This window comes from Apodemus sylvaticus, chromosome 20 (genome assembly GCF_947179515.1).
Source record: "Apodemus sylvaticus chromosome 20, mApoSyl1.1, whole genome shotgun sequence".
NCBI lineage: Eukaryota > Metazoa > Chordata > Mammalia > Rodentia > Muridae > Apodemus > Apodemus sylvaticus.
The window spans coordinates 15,224,176-15,243,194 of NC_067491.1; the positions used below are offsets into that span (position 1 = coordinate 15,224,176).

The 19,019-nt window shown below is 45.5% G+C and overlaps 2 long non-coding RNA genes across 4 annotated transcripts in view; both read right to left on the reverse strand.

Moving 5' to 3' along the window:
* Positions 1 to 19,019, reverse strand: part of LOC127670729 (uncharacterized) — a 621,253-nt gene that overhangs the window by 575,764 nt on the left and 26,470 nt on the right. The window lies entirely within an intron of this gene.
* LOC127670732 (uncharacterized) lies at positions 5,658 to 18,425 on the reverse strand. 3 transcript variants are annotated; one of them, XR_007974604.1, is made up of 4 exons: positions 18,283 to 18,425; positions 13,178 to 13,298; positions 12,252 to 12,439; positions 5,658 to 6,249 (listed from the first exon to the last, which is right to left on the reverse strand). It is a non-coding gene; the product is annotated as an uncharacterized LOC127670732 (long non-coding RNA). The 3 variants fall into 3 exon arrangements; XR_007974605.1 differs by lacking the exon at positions 5,658 to 6,249 and adding an exon at positions 8,310 to 8,618; XR_007974603.1 differs by lacking the exon at positions 5,658 to 6,249 and having other exon boundaries at positions 11,287 to 12,439.

Below are 19,019 nucleotides of genomic sequence, written 5' to 3' on the forward strand. Positions count from 1 at the left end.
TGGGGCCAGCTGACTTTCAGGCCGACTCTAGACTCAGTCATGCCGGGGCTTAAAATCCAGCTTAAAGCACCCCAATCGAGACAAGGGCACTTGTCCCCCGGAGACCCACTTCATAGCCTCCTTCTAGTTCTTTCTTTGTTGAAGAAGCTCCTGGGTGGCCTCTACAGTTTCCTTCAGCCTCTTGAGTACTCCCGGGCCTGTGGGGAGATGACAGGCACTTCTAGCTAGGATCGAGAAGCTAAAATGACAGCAGGCATTTTACAAGGGGATCATTTGAAGGATGGGAAAAGCTATTAAGTCACTTACCCTTGTCTGGCCTCTCTTGTGAAGACTCAGAAGGCATATGCAGAGAAAGGGTGGAGATAATTCAACGCTAATGTAAAAGACACTAACAGCTACTACAGAACCAGTTCTGGGTGTCCCCCCTGGCGGTGTAACAGTTTTCCATCACTGCAGGGCAGGTCTCCTCAAATTAGCCGAGCACTACTTGATATAACACAGGGAAGTTCGCATAAAATGCTCATTAGCTAATTAATATGCCCCACGGCTCCTGATTAATTGCTGTGCAGAGGACACTTTGTCTTTACATGCCAAATCTCTCCTAAGAGAACAAAGGACAACAGATTGCTTCTTCAAATTCAATTCATATACAAAATGTTTATTCTGGAAATAACCTAGATCCACATAAGATAGTGCACACACGTACTCTTTGCACTCAAGTGGCACAGGCCAGGAGATGGTAAGTTCAAGGCCAGCCTGGGCTACATAGGAGCCTGTGTCTCAACAAACAAGCAAGCAGGCATTAAGAAGAAACTTCGTATAATTTCCATCTAAGTCTTGGCAGCTAGGAGGCTGGTGTTTGATGTCACGTGTCTTCAGGAATTATACTTAGAACAATGTGCTTATGGCCGTCTCTTAATTAAGGTACAGACATTGAAACCTGGGTCGTTAGTAACAATGAGCTAATAACATTAAGTTGGCTTGGCTTCTCAGCACAGGAATTAATATGGATGCGGAACATCGAGTTGAAGCGGCACAGACTCCGCCCAGCGGCACAGACTCCGCCCACCTTCGGGTGGAAAGGAAACCCAGGTCGGAGACAACGAAGGCACAGGGGCCATGCCATTTGGAACTGCAGCTGTGAGGATGAGGAGAATAGTGAGGGAGAATTATGTTGCGCCCCCTCCCCCATGTCATGGGTGTGTGCATTTACACATTCATTTTTGTAACTCTTATGAAGAGTGGAGTATATTTAATTTGAGACTTAAAACCAAAATGGGACCCATTTCAACAGACATCACGCCCAAAAGACTGTTTCATGCTGAAAGCATAAACGTGTAGGATAATCTACATAAATGCTGTTTTATTGGTGTTTCTGATGATATGAAAAGAATTTTGAGCAAATTCTTTTTAGAAAATCTATTTTTGTTCTCTATTGGAGCACTGGAAGGCGGGGGTGGGGGTGGTGGGGGGTGGGGGGATCTTGTTTCTAACACAGTGACTTCTGTTTCTTCTTTAACTTCATGAAAGAAAACAGCAGCAACAACAAAGAATTCCATATTGTCAACAGCTCAGGACTGCTTTCCCAACTTTTTTGCATCAAAAAATGGCAGGTCTGTCTTCCTTGTGTGTTGTTTTTATCACAAACGATGCTTGCTCTCCAGGAGTCTTTGGCTACACCGGTCTCTTTCAACATCCATATTCATTCATCTCTCCCACACCTCTCCTTCAAACACACCCTCACAGCCAGGGGGAGGACCCGTGACTGTCACTACACAATCCACAGCAGGACACTAACCACTGTGAAGAAGTGACAGAGCCACCGTGGAGACTCTGGGATCAGACACAGTGGGGCTTTAAGCCTGCTTCCAGCTGCCACCAAGGTGACCTGGCACCAGCCATTTCTCTAATCTTAATTTTCTCCATCTGTAAAAGTGAGACTATGTTAGTTTTACTTTCTTAGGGCTCTTGTGAGGATAAGACAAAGTGCTCTGTACCTCAAGCACTTAGCAAGAGAGTTCTTGCTAAGGTAGTGAAAATCCACAAGTCCCTCTCTCAGCTCACACCCACTTCACAGGGACCTGTGTCCGTTCAGTGGCTGGTGTGTGTAAAAATTGTTTGAACGCAAGTATAGTGCATAATACATGCTCAGTAAAGTATCAGCTAAGCAACATCAGCTTGGGTTAAACATTATCTGCCAGCCCCACTTTCCTCGAATTTAATAGCAACTTAATTATTGGTATGTCTTATGATGCCACTTAGTAAGATCATGAGATGGAGCATTTATTGACATGACATAATAAGGTTCCTGATCTGGGTTTTTTGTTTTGTTGGCAGAAAGTATTTTACATCTGTGGTGCTGATTTTTAAGCCAGGCACTCTCATAACAACAGGAAAAGGTCTGCTAGGATTTCAGCAAAATGTTAACAGTGATTATCTGTCACTTTTGGCTGTGTGAGAGGAGAGAGATTCTCTAGTTTTCGTAGTCTGCGTTAAACATGCGTCATTTTCTAGGTAGGGTCAGAAAATACATATAAAATTTTAAAGACAACTATAGTAATAAAAAGTATGGTCTGGCGAGCCTTGGTGAATAAAAGCCTGTATACACTCACTCAGCACACCCCCCTCCCCCCCTGCACACTCCCCCCTCCACACACTAAGGATCAGCTAAGAGGAGGGGGGAGATGGGGTCAGAGAAAGGACAAGCTTTAAGTCAGAGCTGGGAGTCCCTGGGACAGAGCCTGTTCTCTCCCAAGCACGTGTTGCTGGGACTGAAGGGCGCGGGGCCATGGCAGGTCACAGGCAATCAGACTCCAGATGGGCTTCTGAGCTCAGGACGCATTGAACCACCCTGCCCTTTCTGCCTCGGATCCCCTGAAAGGTTGATTTGTGAGCTTGCTTACGCAAGCTAAAGGACGACCTAGCTGGCCTCTCTCTCTCTCCTGTGACTTTCAAGACTTTGATTTGCCTGAGTTTGAAGCTGCCACCACTAGGTGGCATTCCCCAAATACTATTTCACTTTGAAACTGGCAGAAAAGTTGGTCGGGGAGGGGGCGGGGGAACCTTTGATAACCTTTACATCAAAAGCATGGTAAGGGCAGTGGGGGCGCACGCCTGTAATCCCAGCACTCTGGGAGGCAGAGGCAGGGGTATTTCTGAGTTCAAGGCCAGCCTGGTCTACAGAGAGAGTTCCAGGACAGCCAGGGCTACACAGAGAAACCCTGTCTCGGGGAAAAAAAAAAAAAAAAAAAAAAAAAACCAACAACAACAACAACAAAAACAAAACAAAACAAAAAACAAACAAAAAAACAAAACAAGCAAAAAAACAAAAAAGCATGGTAAGGGAGGCCAGATTACTATGGAAGGCTTCAGTGTCTTCCTGTTAAAGATAAAAGGTGTCCAGGAAAGCCACACCATCCCCACCCTACACCCTGCCCTGCCCCCAGCAAAGGTTCCTTTCTATGGTGACAGAAAGTCAGTGTGCTTCTTAAAGGCGCCTTGGAGAGTCTCACCAAGAGACCTTTGTCTTCACCTCTCCATACATATAATCAACTATCTCTTTTGATCAATAATCAAAATAAATGTTTCCTATAATACTCCCCAAAGCAAAAGTAGATATTTGGTATCATCAAAGGAGAGCATCCAGTCACAGATGTAAGACTAATGTTGATTGGAATATAATGAGAAGGGTCCCTATCTAGGACCCTATTTGAAGAACAGGAATGGTACCCAGACCAAAACGTCAATGCTGACCTTGGCATCTCTTCTAAGCATCACTGCAACTTTTAGGACCTTTGTATTAATCTAGGGCTGTGATTTGAACCTTATATGGATTTTTTTCTCTATTTTCTTCTTCTTCTTCTTCTTCTTCTTCTTCTTCTTCTTCTTCTTCTTCTTCTTCTTCTTCTTCTTCTTCTTCTTCTTCTTCCTCTTCTTCCTCTTCTTCTTCTACCCAAAGTTCCTTAGTTTGGGTCATCTTATAAAAATGGGTTTGAGGGGGAGGGGGCTAGAGATGGCTCAGTGGTTAAGAGTGCTAAATTGCTCTTCCAGAGGTAGTGAGTTCAATTCCTGACAACCGCATGGTGGGATCCAGTGCCCTCTTCTGGTGTGTCTGAAGACAGTGAGGTAATGCATGTAAAATATACATGGCAGTACTGGTAGACAGCAGTAGTAGGCACAATGTCAGCAATCATAGATTCATAATAGGCATTGTAATTCTTCAGCTTATGAACTCAAAGGGACTATTTAAGCAGTAGGCAACCTCCCCGTGGTGTCTACTTTTATTAACCTGCATGTGTCTTCTGATGCACTCTTTCTTCTTAGCTGTGTACTAACTAGCTCTTATTTAATGTCCATGACATATGTTTTCCAAAAAGCTTCTCCAAGCTGTGCAGATATTCAAGCAAAGTTTCTGCATCCATCATTCCAAGTCATTGTACCAATACAGTAAAATTAATTCAGGTACTTTACTCTCAAGACATGTGAAATTGTATATCTTCTGTTGATTTACAATAACAACGTATGAGGCTATTTACGATCACTTTTTAAGACTGCTAGAGCAATTCTAATTAGTTAGTCTGAGACTAAAATAGATCCATTCAATCAATCAAATAATTGTTGCCCATCTATTTTAGATTGCTAGGGTTGGGTTACCCACCAGAGAAGGAGGGGTAAGCTGCACAGATACAGCCAGTAGACAGATTCTTAAAATGACTTTCAGCTCGTGGTTGCAAATGTATATATGTGTATGCAAACACACACACACACACACACACACACACACACACACGGGGAGGGCCAGGGAGGGCCAGAGGAGAGGGAGGGAGAGACAGGCAGGAAAGAGAGGGAGGAATAGACAGACACTGAGAGAGAGGGGGGGGGAGGGAGAGAAAGACAGAAACAGAGGGAAAAGGAGGGGAGGAAAGAGGGAGAGAGCAAACATTTCCAGAAAGCCATAGAACCTACTAGCAATCATGGTTGCCTTTGGATAACACCATTATTTTAATCTTTCATACTGTGTGGGTTAGCATTTCAAATGCATGCAATAGAGGCTAAAAATCAAACCTTTACGTAAATCAAGAAATAGTATGGTTTGTTCAGATCTGTGTTTGTAATAACTATGTGAAATCTTTATACTTAGCTCTTCACTCGGGAAGAAAATTAAATCATTTGCTTCAATATAGGAGGGTTATTGATCCCCAGCCATTCCCCACTCCTAATCTGCCTCATACATGCACAGTAACAGCTGTGCAATCAATCAAACAACCCACGCACCATGGTGATGGCCTGTTAAAATGCTTTGCTAAATAAATGTGATCATGGAGGAGTTATCGGGATCTCACCGTCTAGCTGGTGACCATTTCCAAAGCTAGTGAACGGACTCTGCAGCCAGGAAGCAGAGCGGTCCAGCCTCCTCATCCATCAGTAGGGTCCCTCGCTAAGCGACCTTCCTCTGTGAACACTTTGCTCTCTGAAGCTCATGGCTGGGTGTCGGGCTCCAGAGAGCAACATGCCCTTCAGCTTGCACCTTGCAGAGGAAGGAATCCATCAGTCTATCAGCAAGCATCTATTAATCATCTCCCACAATCAAGCTACTACGATAAATCCTTCCGAGCATGCCAAGAAATAGAAGAGGCGGCTTCTAACCCATATGATTTTATTGTCTAGTTGGAGAGACAGAATTCATAACAACTCAAGAGGTGGGATTATACAGGGAGAGATATCAAAAGTGACAGTTCAGAAGTGACGGCAGGAGGGAATGAACTGCCTGTGTGTGGTGGGAGATGCCTTTCATCAACGCGGAATTCCATCATCCTGCCGGGGGCCCTCTCCTGACTCCATTTTATAGACTCAGACATTCGGGAGGTTGCATACAATCACGTGGACAGGCAATGGCAGAGCCATTAAAACTCCCACCAGTCTGATTTCAAGGCTCTGCTCTTCTGACTCTGAAGGGTAGCCTTTCTCAGGATATATCGCGTGTATAGAAAATTAATGTCCTAAGAATTATCTGAAAAGTCTTACTGCTGAGAGATGACATGAAGCATCTGTGCACAGAATGGAGACTTTGAGAGACTTTAGAAAAGGTTGAAAAATATCAGGATGGGAAGACTTCTGTGCAGCGGACAGAGGGAAGCGGGGGTGTCCCCTTCACTTGCCAAGTGCCTGCATGATGGCGGATGAAGAGATGTAAATGCTCACGGTGTGAAGAGTGACTTGTGCAGGGCCCAATCCTCATGCAGCGTGATCCTTGAAGTAAAGAAATGTTTTGGGGACCAGCCAGCGATGAATCAGTGAGTCCTTCCTGGGAAGCAGCTGTCCCTAGCATGGGACTGGCACAGCCCTGAGTGTCCCAAAGCCTTACATTGCTCCTTACATCCAAGTCTTGGGGTTTGTCAGACTTAATCAAGTCAGTTGCAAACAATCAGCTTGGATAGAAGGTAGATGGATGAGTAGGTGGATGGATGGATGGATGGATGGATGGATGGATGGATGGATGGATAGGTAGACTGACAGATGGACAGGTGGATAGACTTTGGAGCAGAATCCAACATTAGCTTTAATATATGTATGTGTATGTATGTGGGTGTATAAGATGTATATGTGTATGAATAAGATGTATGCGATGAATATGATATATATGATATATACAATATATATGAATATGTATATGTTGTATATGTTGTATATGTATATAAATATGCATGTGAATATGTATATGAATATGTGTATGTGTATGTATATGTATATATATGGCTTTCATTACAGTACCTTGCTTATTATGGAAGGCACTATGAAATGTGACACAGCAGGAAAAGTGTGGGCTTTTTTTTCTTTTGCCAGCGGATTAAGTGTCTGGCTTGCTCAGGGTATGGACTGAGGACCAGTAGAGACAGGTATGTGGTAGACAAGAAGCCCATGCTGGCCCTCTGGCTCTGATATCGGTAGTCAGCTGTCTTCTCTTGTGTTTCCCACTGACTACTCAGAGAGAACCTCCCTGTGTCGATCCATGTTGAGAAGTCACCCGCAGTTTCGTTCTTTGCCCCACACCTCACACCTGACCCATTAGCAGAGCCTCTTGTCTCTACCTAGGAAATGTACCCGGAATCCAACCATGCCACTGCTCCAACTACAACAGCATGCCCAATTTCCCCACCGCCTCCCTGTGGTGTTGCCACGACCTCTTCACCAGCGCCCTCTTCTACACCCTGTAGAGCCGCCTAGACTGTATTTTCAACAGTATCCAGAGTGCTCAGAAAAAGGCACACACCAGATCGCGATAAACTCTGCCCTTTGCTCTCAGGAAAATCCTCTCTCACTCAGCATCACCAAATGTCCCACAGAGCCTGTAGATCTTCCTGTCATCTCTCCTGAGCCCTTGCTCCCACCCTCCCCAGACACACTTTCTTTTCACTACTTTTCAACAGGGCTCTTCCTAACCCCCGTGTGACATGCCCTTCCTGCCCCGCCAGACACTTGAACTCCTGTTCCATTGCTTATTGACCTCCTCTCGCCACTGAAGTGGCCATTGCGGGAGGGCAGGGATTATGTTTTCTCCACTCCAGTACCTCAAAGTGCCAGGGCAAAGGGGGGGACACAGAAGAAGTCAGCGCTCACAAACACAATACATTAATTAATGGAAAAAACAATCAAGGCAAAAATATGTTTGGATGAAATGAATACCATCTATGTTCTAACACTGTAAATGTTATAATTGTCTATATCACATGTATAATAATTTATAATGTACATACATTATAATTGCAAATATTTTACATTGCATAGTAAAATCTCTAGAAAACAGACACCACATGATTGGAGGGTGGTAGTAATGTGAGGTAACCTGAGAGAGAACGGGAGAAAGCTAGCTTTCACTTTGCGTGACTGACTCCGAATTTTCGGTTTGTTAAGTGGGACAAATTTATGATGACAGTACATTACTTTATAATTTAAAAAGCACCAGGCCTGGTGGTGTCTGCCTTAGTCCCAGCAGAGCAGGCAGAGACAAGAGAATCTCTATGAATTCAAGACCAGTCTCGCCTGCGTAGTGAGTTCTGGGACCGTTAGGGCTACACCACAAGACCCTATCAGAAAAACAAAACGAATGAGTGTTTTCTACTGAACTTTTCCTGGTTTTGTTGGACTTCTCACAGAATATTTTCCTTCGTATTTGGATTCTGAATATCTGAGGGTCTTTTCTTCTCCGTACTCATTCTTGGCTCTCACAGAAACAGTCTCAGATGTCTATGCTAGACAACTCTTGAGTTGCATTTTTAAGGTTTTTTGGGTTTTGTTGTTGTTGTTGTTGTTCCAACTGATGGTTATGAAATAAGTTATGAAATAAGTTATGAAATAAGAAATAGTTCATAAAAAATGCTCATAGTCCCCGTTTGGGGGCCTATCTGTATGCCCCACACATTCTTAAGATTCTGATCTCCTGGGCATCTGTGATTTCCACATCACAGCTTAACAGGATGATGCAACTGTCCCTTGCCGGTCTGCCAACCAACTGAGATGCTGTGTCTTCCCGCAGTCTCACAACAGTCGTTCCTCTTCTGCTGGGCTGATGCCCAGGCAAGGCTGTATGGAGGCATCCCAGGAGCTGAAATGACTCCGCCCTGTGAGGAAAGGATGCTGGAGGCAGGGCCTGCTGCCCCTGTGCCCCGGGCCCATGTTTGTTGTTCTATTGGGCAATATCGACGGCGGTTCACCGGGCAACACACCCTCCACCCCTAAGCATGTGAGCGGAGCCGCTGGCAGCGGAGAGATGCTCTGCTTCTCGGTGACCACGCCCTTTCCTAGGCTGGGCGGGGCCGGAAGCCGGCGGCCAGCCGAGTGGGAGGAAGCATTGAGCTGTGGGAACCACAGCATGTGGGCTGACAACGATCTGCTCCACCCCTCACCCAGGAGACAGGCTCCGACCCTGCTTTTCTCCTTTCTCAGCAACCCTCCTGCACGTCCTACACGGACGACTTGACTGACCTGACTGACGTCTCCACTCGTGGTTCCGTGGTAATCAAGTCATGTAAGTGCAAATAAAGTAGAAACTAGACAGCATCCCCCACTCCCTCCACACTTTTTAATGGTGACACTGACAACCAGATGAAACCAGAACAGGGTTTCAGTTGATTGCTGGTGCGGCGGGCGTACAGCCTGGCTGAAACTTCTCCTGAGGAGGCAATTTAAAAGCATGCATCCCACAAGCTTGGAACACCCAAGAAATAACTCACAGACCACATAAAGCTCAAGAAGGAAGACCAGAGTGTGGATACTTTGGTCCTTCTTAGATGGGGTACAAAATACCCATGGGAGGAAATACAGTGACAACGTGTAGAGCAGAGACTGAAGGAAAGGCCATCCAGAGACTGCCCCACCTGGGGATCCAACCCATATACAGACACCATTATGGATGCTAACAAGCACTTGCTGTCAGGAGCCTGATATGGCTGACACCTGAGAGGACCTGCCAGTGCCTGACAAATACAGAGGTGGATGCTCTCAGCCAACCATTGGACTGAGCACAGGGTCCCCAACGGAGGAGCTAGAGAAAGGACCAAAGGAGCTGAAGAGGTTTACAGCCCCATAGGAGGAATGACAATATGAGCCACCCAGTACCCCCAGAGCCCCCAGGGACTAAACCACCAACCAAAGAGTACACATGGAGGGACCCATGGCTCCAACCACACGGGTAGCAGAGGATGGCCTGGTCAGACATCAATGAGAGGAGAGGCCCTTGGACCCATGAAGGCTCATAGGGAAATACCAGGACAGGGAAGCGGGAGTGGGTAGATTAGGATAGGGGGTTTGGAGGGGAAGCGAGGAATGGGGATAACATTTGAAATGTAAATAAAGAAATTATCTAATAAAAAATATTTAAACAATAAAAAATTTATCAAAAGCCTTAAAGGTTTTCTTATCTACCAGTAAACCCACTTCAGGAATTTAGCCTAAAGAAACACCAGGTATATCTATAGAATATTGTTCTCATGGTCATATCAATAAAGATAGGCTATTTGAGTGTCATTCAAAATAGTATCTCAGAAGGACAAAAAAAAAAAAAAAAAAAAAAAAAAAAAAAAAAAAGCCAGGCTTGAACCTGAAATCCTAGCTACTCCGAAGGCCAGGGTAAGAGGCTCACACTGGGCTACTGCATGAGCTGCAGACCAGCTGAACAATGCAGACACTGCCTCAGAATAAAAATTTAGGAGACAGCTCAATAACACATCACTTGTCTACCACGTGCAGGGCTCAAGCTTTGGTTCCCAGTACCCAACCCCAAAACAGGATTCCTGGTAAAGCCTATTGTGTCATCTGTAAAAATATAGTTCCTCACATAAAGTATGTATGTGTGCATACATTATAAGATATAATATGTGTATGTGTGTACAAAGATGGAGGAAGTACTTCCTTTCTCCTTGGGGGACCCTCTTCTCTTGTCTTCTACTTCAAGCACTGTCCTTGGGTCCCAGACTGGCCCCTGGCTGCTCTTTTGTTTCCCAGGCTGAAATATTCTCTTCTCAAATAGTCTCTGTCTAACCTTAGTTTACTACGTCACTCATCTCCTTTATGGTCTCGCTATGCTGAGGGTCCTTTGATTAAAATATCTCTCTCCATTCTCCTCCCCTGGGTCTGGAATGTATACCAAGTGTCTACTAGAAATACCCACGCAGGTATGACACCTTTACTCAGCCCCTCATCTCCGAATTTAATTTCTGCCACCTCTGGGCCCCTACATGCACAAACACCCCACTCCTGCTTCTTTCTCCTCATACTGCCCCCCTCAGGAAACAGGCTGCCATTTTACCAGGCAGGAGGGCCAGAAGATAGAATGTCATCTCTTCATGGCTTCCTTCCCTCGTAACTTAATAGTCAGTCCATTGATAAGTCCTGTGGTCTCCACCTTCAAAATGGTCGCCAAGTCTACCTTTGTGTCAGCCTCCCCTGACTTGACTTCTTTCTTCATGAATGAGCTTTCATAGTGATCCCCCCGAATCCATAGTGTCTGTCCATAACCCACTCCACACAGCAACTTGTAACCATTTTATTTTATTTATTTATTTATTTATTTATTTATTTATTTATTTATTTTTTCAGAGACAGGGTTTCTCTGTGTAGCCCTAGCTGTCCTGGAACTCACTCTGTAGACCAGGCTGGCCTCGAACTCAGAAATCCGCCTGCCTCTGCCTCCCAAGTGCTGGGACTAAAGGCGTGTGCCACCACCGCCCGGCACTCGTAACCATTTTAAAAATAAGTAGATAAATCAATCAAAAGGCTTGAAACCTCCAACCACCATGTTAATTTATGTAGGCGTGATGAGATGGGGGACTGCTCTTATCTTATTGTAGATACTTCCCTAAGATTTGCCAAACGTTTAACGATGAACACACCTCATTTCTGTCAGTAAGAGGGAGAGAGAGAGAGAGAGAGAGAGAGAGGCAGAGTGAGAGAAAGAGAGAGAGAGATGTTTTAAAAGAATCAAGGTATAATTTTTAGCCTTGAACATAAGAAGTTTGTCTTCCATGAATCAGTACCAGTAAAGTAACATCCAATAAGCTAATTTTGGACGTCTAAACCTCCAAAAGCCATTACAGAGCTTGATGAGGTAATGTCCCAAACCAAGGAAGCAAATACACAGAACTTTGAAGCCACTTCTGCCTCATTCCTAACCACTGAGTTGGAACCCAGTCTCAGACCCTTCTTGACAGAGGCAAGGCCAACATCGTTCAGTTGGAATTGACACTTAAAAGGAAACATATTTGTCCTCCACAGCAAATATTCCATGTACAGGTTGCAAAGGTAAATGATTGTATTCTCTTTGAAATAAACATGTTGGATATTTTTATCCCCCTATAAATGGAGCAACGATGGAAGTCACACAATGGAATGCAGTCATTGCCCCATGCCTTGGGATTCCTATAGAGGTGTGTAGGCTCAGAGAGAGCTTATAACTACACACCACAGTGCAGGTTCAAGTGGTGGGGCCCAGGGTTGTCCCAGAACTTGGACAGAAATGGCCACAGGTACTAAGAAATTTGTTACTGTTGACAACTTTGAAAATAGATAATAGGGGAAACGAAGTAAAGTCCCCAAGTTTCATAACAAAAGCTATTGTGGTCTTTAGGGGTGTGGCTTCCGGCCGTGGCCAAATCTGTTTGCTGGTTTCCATAACAATCGAGAACCATCATCTTCTCCCTCATTCCAAAATAGCTTTTATCAGAGACTTTCAAGACCGAGAAGAACAGATGGCTCACCTGGCTTTAGCATCTTCTCCCACTTTTCTGTTGCTTCATCTGCAGTTGCGCACAGGTTCAGTGTCCAGCAAACAGGAACTATCCACATAACTGCCACAAAGAGTGTCCCCACTGCCACTCCTGAAGTAAGCTGCCTCTCCACAGGTCACTGGGTGGTTCTGATGCTGTCTTAGCCAGGGATTCTATTGCTGCCATGAAACACCAGGACCAAAAGCAAGATGGGGAGAAAAGGGTTTGTTTGACTCACACTTAAACTTCACTGTTCATCACTAAAGGAAGTCAGGACAGGAACTCAGACAGGGCAGGAACCTGGAGGCAGGAGATGATATAGAGGTCATGGAGGGGTGCTGCTTACTGGCTTGCTCCTCATAATGTGCTCAGCCTGCTTTCTTACAGAGCCCAAGACCACCAGCCCAGGGATGGCCCCACCCATCATGGACTTGACCCTCCTTCATTGATCACTAATTAAGAAAATGTGTTACAGCTGGATCATATAGAGGCATATTCTCAATTGATGTTCCCTACTCTCAGAGGACATTAGCTTGTGTCAAGTTGACATAAAACTAGCCAGCGCGGATGCCATCAAAACAATGGGAAAAGCCAGTCCCTGAAAGTTCAATGGTGGAATTAAGTGGTGGCACCCTCATATTTCCAGGGGAATCAATGTGCCACTTTACACTTTAAACAGGGAGATGGTCCTTTCTGTAACATACATCCTCTTGCTGCTGACATCATCACCCCAGTCTTAAGGCCACCAAGCCCCGGGCTCAGGGTTCTGTTCTGCTCTGCTTTAAGAATGCACAGCCATGCTTTCTTGTTGGCATGGAGACTCTAAGCCCTTCCATGTGTTCAGTGGGATGGTGCTTGTTATTCTTGAAGGAATGGAAAGCTGAACACCAGGATGGGAACACAGGCCTGACCCTTACCCATCTTAATTTCATGGATGGACTCTGCCCATTTTCCTCTCCTGGACAAGAGTCATTGTAGAGTCCACTATGCCCATGTGACATAAAGACAGCATTCCTAGTGAGGGTCGTTGGTGCCAACCTGAGAAGCAAAGTGTGTAGAGAGGAACAAAGTATGGTTTAATTGATTCAAAGGACTGATATATTAACAAACGCAATGAAATATCTAGTAAAGCCTTTGTGTTTGACTTTGAAATGTTTCAGCAAAGCCTTTAATATGTTTGGGTCAACAATGACAGGCTGGAAAATTGTTATGAGATTGTTTGAACCTTGAAGAAATGTTGTCTCTCTGGAAGGTCTGCTTTATGAGAGCTTTCTCACTTAGGACTGCCCTAATCTCAGTCCTAAGACACTCCTGGCAAACCTGGAGTTCTTACCTTTGATTATGGCTAACCATGGTCAAAAGGGACTGAGATTTGTGGGGTTGCCTGCCATTATAAGTAGCAAAAGGCATGATAACTTTAGTAGCTGGAACCTTTCCCAGCCCCGATTAACCTTGTATAATGTTTGAATAGAGTAACTGGAGTGAGCTAGCTGGGTATCAGTCTCCCTAGGGAGGCTGTACCTTTCTGCTCCTTCAGAAAATGAAGACTTAGCATCTTGGTGAGCTTCTCTCTCTACTAAGGCCCCTAGGACCAACATCAGTTAATAACGAATCATTCGTGGGCTCAGCCTTGAGTGATTGAACTTATTATCTGATCTGGAGGAACACATTTCCTTCCTTCTGATCCTGGACCCAGAGCTAACTGGGAAATGAACTCAGTAACAATCCAGGGTTCTATTAAACATGTGCCCAATTAAGTCTACTGTTGCTTTAGCATGATGGTGGAAACTGTGTAAGATTAGGATCACTGGCTCAGGAGAGGATCAGAGTCATCTTCCTGACTTGCTACCTTCCATTTTCACTCTTGGGTTTACTCTGTTGTCTTAATCAGGGTTTCTATTTCTGTGATAAAACACCATGACCAAAATCAACTTAAAGAGAAAATGCCTCGTTTCTTTGGAGACTCAGTTAGGCTACAGGTTATAATGATATTTTGCTGATGCAGACAGGTGAAAGAATGTTTTGCTAAACAAGACATGTGAAGGAATATTTTGCTTAAGCAGACACAGGTGAAAGGATGTTTTGCTATAGAAAACACATGAAAGGTCACATGATGTTTAGAAAGAATATAAATGTGACCCCATAGACAGACAGACGGTGGGAGGTGGAACATTGGTTTGCCTTGCTCTGCCTCGCTAGTCTTCACTGACGATATCTGTGTTTGCCTTACATTGTGTTGCTGAACTTCACTTGTGATGATATCATAGAGAGACAAGCACCAAAGAACTTCTTGTGAGATTCCTGTGATTTTTGTCTAGCTTCTGAGCTGATTGATTGGTAAACCTGAAGGTTTCTTGGATTGAGCTGCCCTTGCTGATGCATGTGTGGTGTCTGCCGAGTGGACTGGACTGCAGCTGCTGGTTCGTGTTTGGTGTTTGCTAGTGGACTAGACAGAGAGCAAAGAAGATTGGAATTGTTCCAAAGAACTATTTCTAAACAGGTCCACTTCCCCCCATATCCTAATAACCTTTCTTTTCCACTACCTCTTGTGGGTGTTGGGCTAGAGAGGAGGTTGAATTCTTATTAAAGTAGGCTATGAAGCATGCCTACACAACTCATGGAGGAAAGATTTTAGTTTTGCTCACAGTCCATCATCCAGAGAAGTCAGAGCCGGAACGCAGAGGCAGGAGCTGATGCAGAGACCATGAAGGGATGCTGCTTACTGGCTTGCTCTCCTCAGAGGTTACACTGCTCACAATGAGTTGGACTTTCCAACCTGTCAAACATCTTGCAAATGATTCTAGTTTGTGTCAGGTTGACATAAATGTAGCCATCCCTCCTATGTTACTTCCATGCCTTCTGGCTCTATGGATCCTGTGAATTTCCCAGTTAGCTCTGGGTCCAGGATCAGAAGGAAATGGGTTCCTCCAGATCAGATAATAAGTTTCTGACCCTAAGGGGAATTTACCAATGTTAGTATACTGACTAGTGGGGAAGACAAGGGCAATGGGAGGGTCCAGGCAGGGGAACAAGAAGGAAGCTGCCTGTAATGAAAAGGTCAGAAGCCAGAAGAACCAGCTGTGTAATGAGAGGAAGCTGTGGTCACTTGCAGGGCTGCTGACCAATGCATTGAAACTGCCAGGGTCGGAAGCCAGAAGGAAGGCAACTCCCCAGATCCGACCTCTGAGTCTCAAGGACCCAACCTCATGCCTTTCATCATCCAGTGACCCATAAATGTCCCATGTGAGTGGTTTCTGCTGCTCCTTGGAGGCTAAATCCCCATAGTGGGCCTCTCCCCTGGACCCATGAAGGATCTGAGCAAAAACAATCCAGGCTACACCAAATCCACATCAGCAGGCAGAAAGCAGAGTTCCAGGGAGTCAGGGAATCTCCAACCTCACATTTGAGTTTAAGATCCCAACCTGCCAAGTCTGAGCTGAGTCCTCTATGATTCTGAAACAGCAACTCTGGACCCTTTCGGGAATGAGTCCTCATCTGGTCAGCCAGAGGAAGCCGCAAGTCAGAACCAGGGAGGTCACAGGGTAGACAGATCAAGAACTCAAGAGTACGAATTTCTCAGCCCACACACCTCCATACAGATACAGTTGTCACACTCTGCCACTGTAGGAAGGCACATTCCCATGTCTAATCAAGATGAAGTTTCAAGCAAGAACAAAAGCTTGAAAGATGGATGAAGTTTCCCATTATGAAATCCAAACTCCTCCATGGCTTGTGACCTGGCCTGTGATCTCCCCTGATGTTACTCACTGTCCTTGTTCCTCTCACTTCTGCCTCTTGGGCTTTTTCTGATCATCTGCATACTTGAGAAATGCTGTGCACATTCTCCTCTGGCTGGGTCTCTGACCCAGGTTCCTCTGCACTCCTTTGGCATGCCCCATTTCACCTACACCTCCCAAGAGCCTCCGATCATACCTCCGGACAACAAAGGCTTCCTGAGAGAGACTGCTTGTTGAACTTGTACTCCCTACTTGTTGTAGGGAGTCACCCTATCCAAAGAACTTCCCTGAGGTTACTCTTTCACTCCAAAATATCCATCACAACACATGAATTTGTCTGAATTTTCATTTCATTCTAATCTGTCCTCTCTGCTTGAATGTTAAGGCCACAAAAGCAGGAACTGTCACATTTCAGCATCTCATATATCTCTGCCAGTAAGTGCTCGATGACTTTGTTAAATAAATGGTTCCATGGAAGAGGGGGAAAGCAAGGAAAAAAAGGAGTGCGGGTTGAGGACTGGGGGGTGAGGAAGAAGGAGAAGGAGGGAGGGCGAGCAGAAGGGGAGGGGGAGGGAGGGAGGGAGGGAAGGAAGAAAAGAGGAAGGGAAGGAAGAAATAAAGGAGGGAGGGGAGGGAGAACTGGAGGGGGAGAGGGAGAGAGGTTGGAGAAGGAAGGAAGGAAGGAGGAAGAAAGGAAAGGAAGGAAGGAGTAAAGGAAGGAAGGAGGAAGGAAAGGAAGGAAGAAGGGAGGAAGGAAGGAAGGAGGAAGAAAGGAAGAAATGAAGAAGGGAAGGGAAGGAGAGCTGGAAGGAGGGGAGAGGAAGGGAAGTTGGAGAAGGAAGGAGGAAGGAAGGAAGAAAGGAGGAAGGAAAGGAAGGAAGAAGGGAGGGAGGAAGGAAGGAAGGAAGGAAGGAAGGAAGGAAGGAAGGAAGGGGACAGGCATGTAAAGACCAAGGAGCTAAAGGGACGAGGTTAGGAATCATGGTGCCTGGAGACAGTTGTGGTGAATGGGAAGATGAGTCAGAAGAAGATGCTGTCAGAAGAGGGGGATGTCAGCCTTGGCGGGGATGGCACACACCCTCATGTGAATGGGTGTGTTGGCCTAAGACTAGGAATCATGGGAGGAGGAGCCTGGTCCACTTCAAGTGTTCGAAAGAGAATTAACACTGCACACTTAGAGCTGCCTCGACCCCTCTAAGGAGGAAACAGTTGCTCAGAGTGTTTCAACATCCCATTCGGGTTATACCTCTCACGGCAGGGTAAGAACCTCAGGCAGCTGAGATACCACCCTCAGAAGGCAGCGGGCTCGGGTAGAGGTTTGCCCGGCTGCTGGGGATGCTGCCCAGGAGAGGCCTGCACTCTGGGTGCGGAGTCAGCAGCTGAGAAGAGAGTGACTTCAGCTGAGGGCCAGTGGCGGTCTAGAAGGATCACTCTGGGAAGGCAACTGAGCAGTATGTACAATGCTTAAGATTTTACCTGAGGAATTTTAAGACAGTAATTCAAAATATGAATGTCCAAAGACACTCAGAAATAGAGACTGCAAAATCAACTAACTGCAATAAGTAAAACCAACACAAAACAAAACAACTCCTGCTGGGCGGTGGTGGTGCAAATCTTTAATCCCAGCACTTGGGAGGCAGAGGCAGGTGGATTTCTGAGTTCGAGGCCAGCCTGGTCTACAGAGTGAGTTCCAGGACAGTCAGGGCTACAGAGAGAAATTCAACTCTAAATATACAATAGAAGTTAAATAAACTGAAGTCAATCTGTGTGATGAAAATGTGACCACTCACTAAAAATAAGACCGGCAAAGACTAGGTAGTGCGGCAAGTACTTCATGTATTGTTAAGGGGGATAAAAGTAAGGTTCAAATTCCATATGGCACGGTCCATAACATATAGATGATCAATAATCATCGAAATACTGAAACCACAACATGACTGAAACAAAAGCTAAGAGTGATTATTTATAAAACGTAAATAAAGGTTTACTCTAACGTGACCAACAAACATCTTGTAACCAGTGTGACACAAACCAAGGGGCTGAGTGAGGAAGGAGGAGAGGGGTCTTCTCCAAAAACCACTGCACATACTGCATGACGAATCTCACAGTGGGAGAAGCCCGTGGATGTTCAAGGCACCGGGGAGGACCTCTGACCTCAGATCCCTTGGGAAAAGGGACAGCGAGGGACACTGTTTCGATGAAAGAACTGTCTCTGAATGCTGTAGCAGGCAATGAGGAAATGAAGAGGTGGGTAACAGGGGTGGGGGAGGGGGAGGGTCATGCACCATGAAACCGAAAGACCAGACAGAGCCAGAGCCAGCTCTGCATCAGAGGAACGTGAGAAGGGGCAGCCAGTGTGAAGAATCAAGGACATTCGTTTGGCAAAGGAGAAATGGGACGAGACTCAGAGGGACCAGAAACTGAAGAGACGAGCAGAGCCAACCCCGCTCTACACTTGAAGCAACAGGAAGTCTTTGAAGCTTGGAGGGGACCTGTGTTTTAGGAAGCTCTCCCCCAGCTCTGTGTCTGGAGTGGAGTGGCAGGTGGGAAAGTCCTCTGAGAGAAGGGTGGATCTGGATTGGGTTTAATGGGTCATTTTTCACCTTTGTATATTCCAAGTCTCCCAGTTTTAATAAGTCAGTGTTGTTTTCATAACAGGACAAAAGGTAGCACAGATTAAGGAAGATGAACTTCACAGTATTCTGCCTGAAAGTCGCTCAGATCCTTTCGGAAGTGTCTGCTAAGCCTGTGTCTGGAAAAAAAGCCACACCCACATGCTGGCCCACAAGGCCCCAAGGCCGCCCACAACCTAGCACTGAGAAGATGTGTTTTCCACAGGCCAAACACTCAGGGAGCAGAGCAGCTGAGGAAGATGCCAAACATCAGTACTTGCCTCCCCAGCTTGTATAGATGTGCACTCACAATATACATATGCAAAAACACATACACACACATGCACCACACAGACAGACACATGCACTTAAACACACACACACACACACACACACACACACACACACAC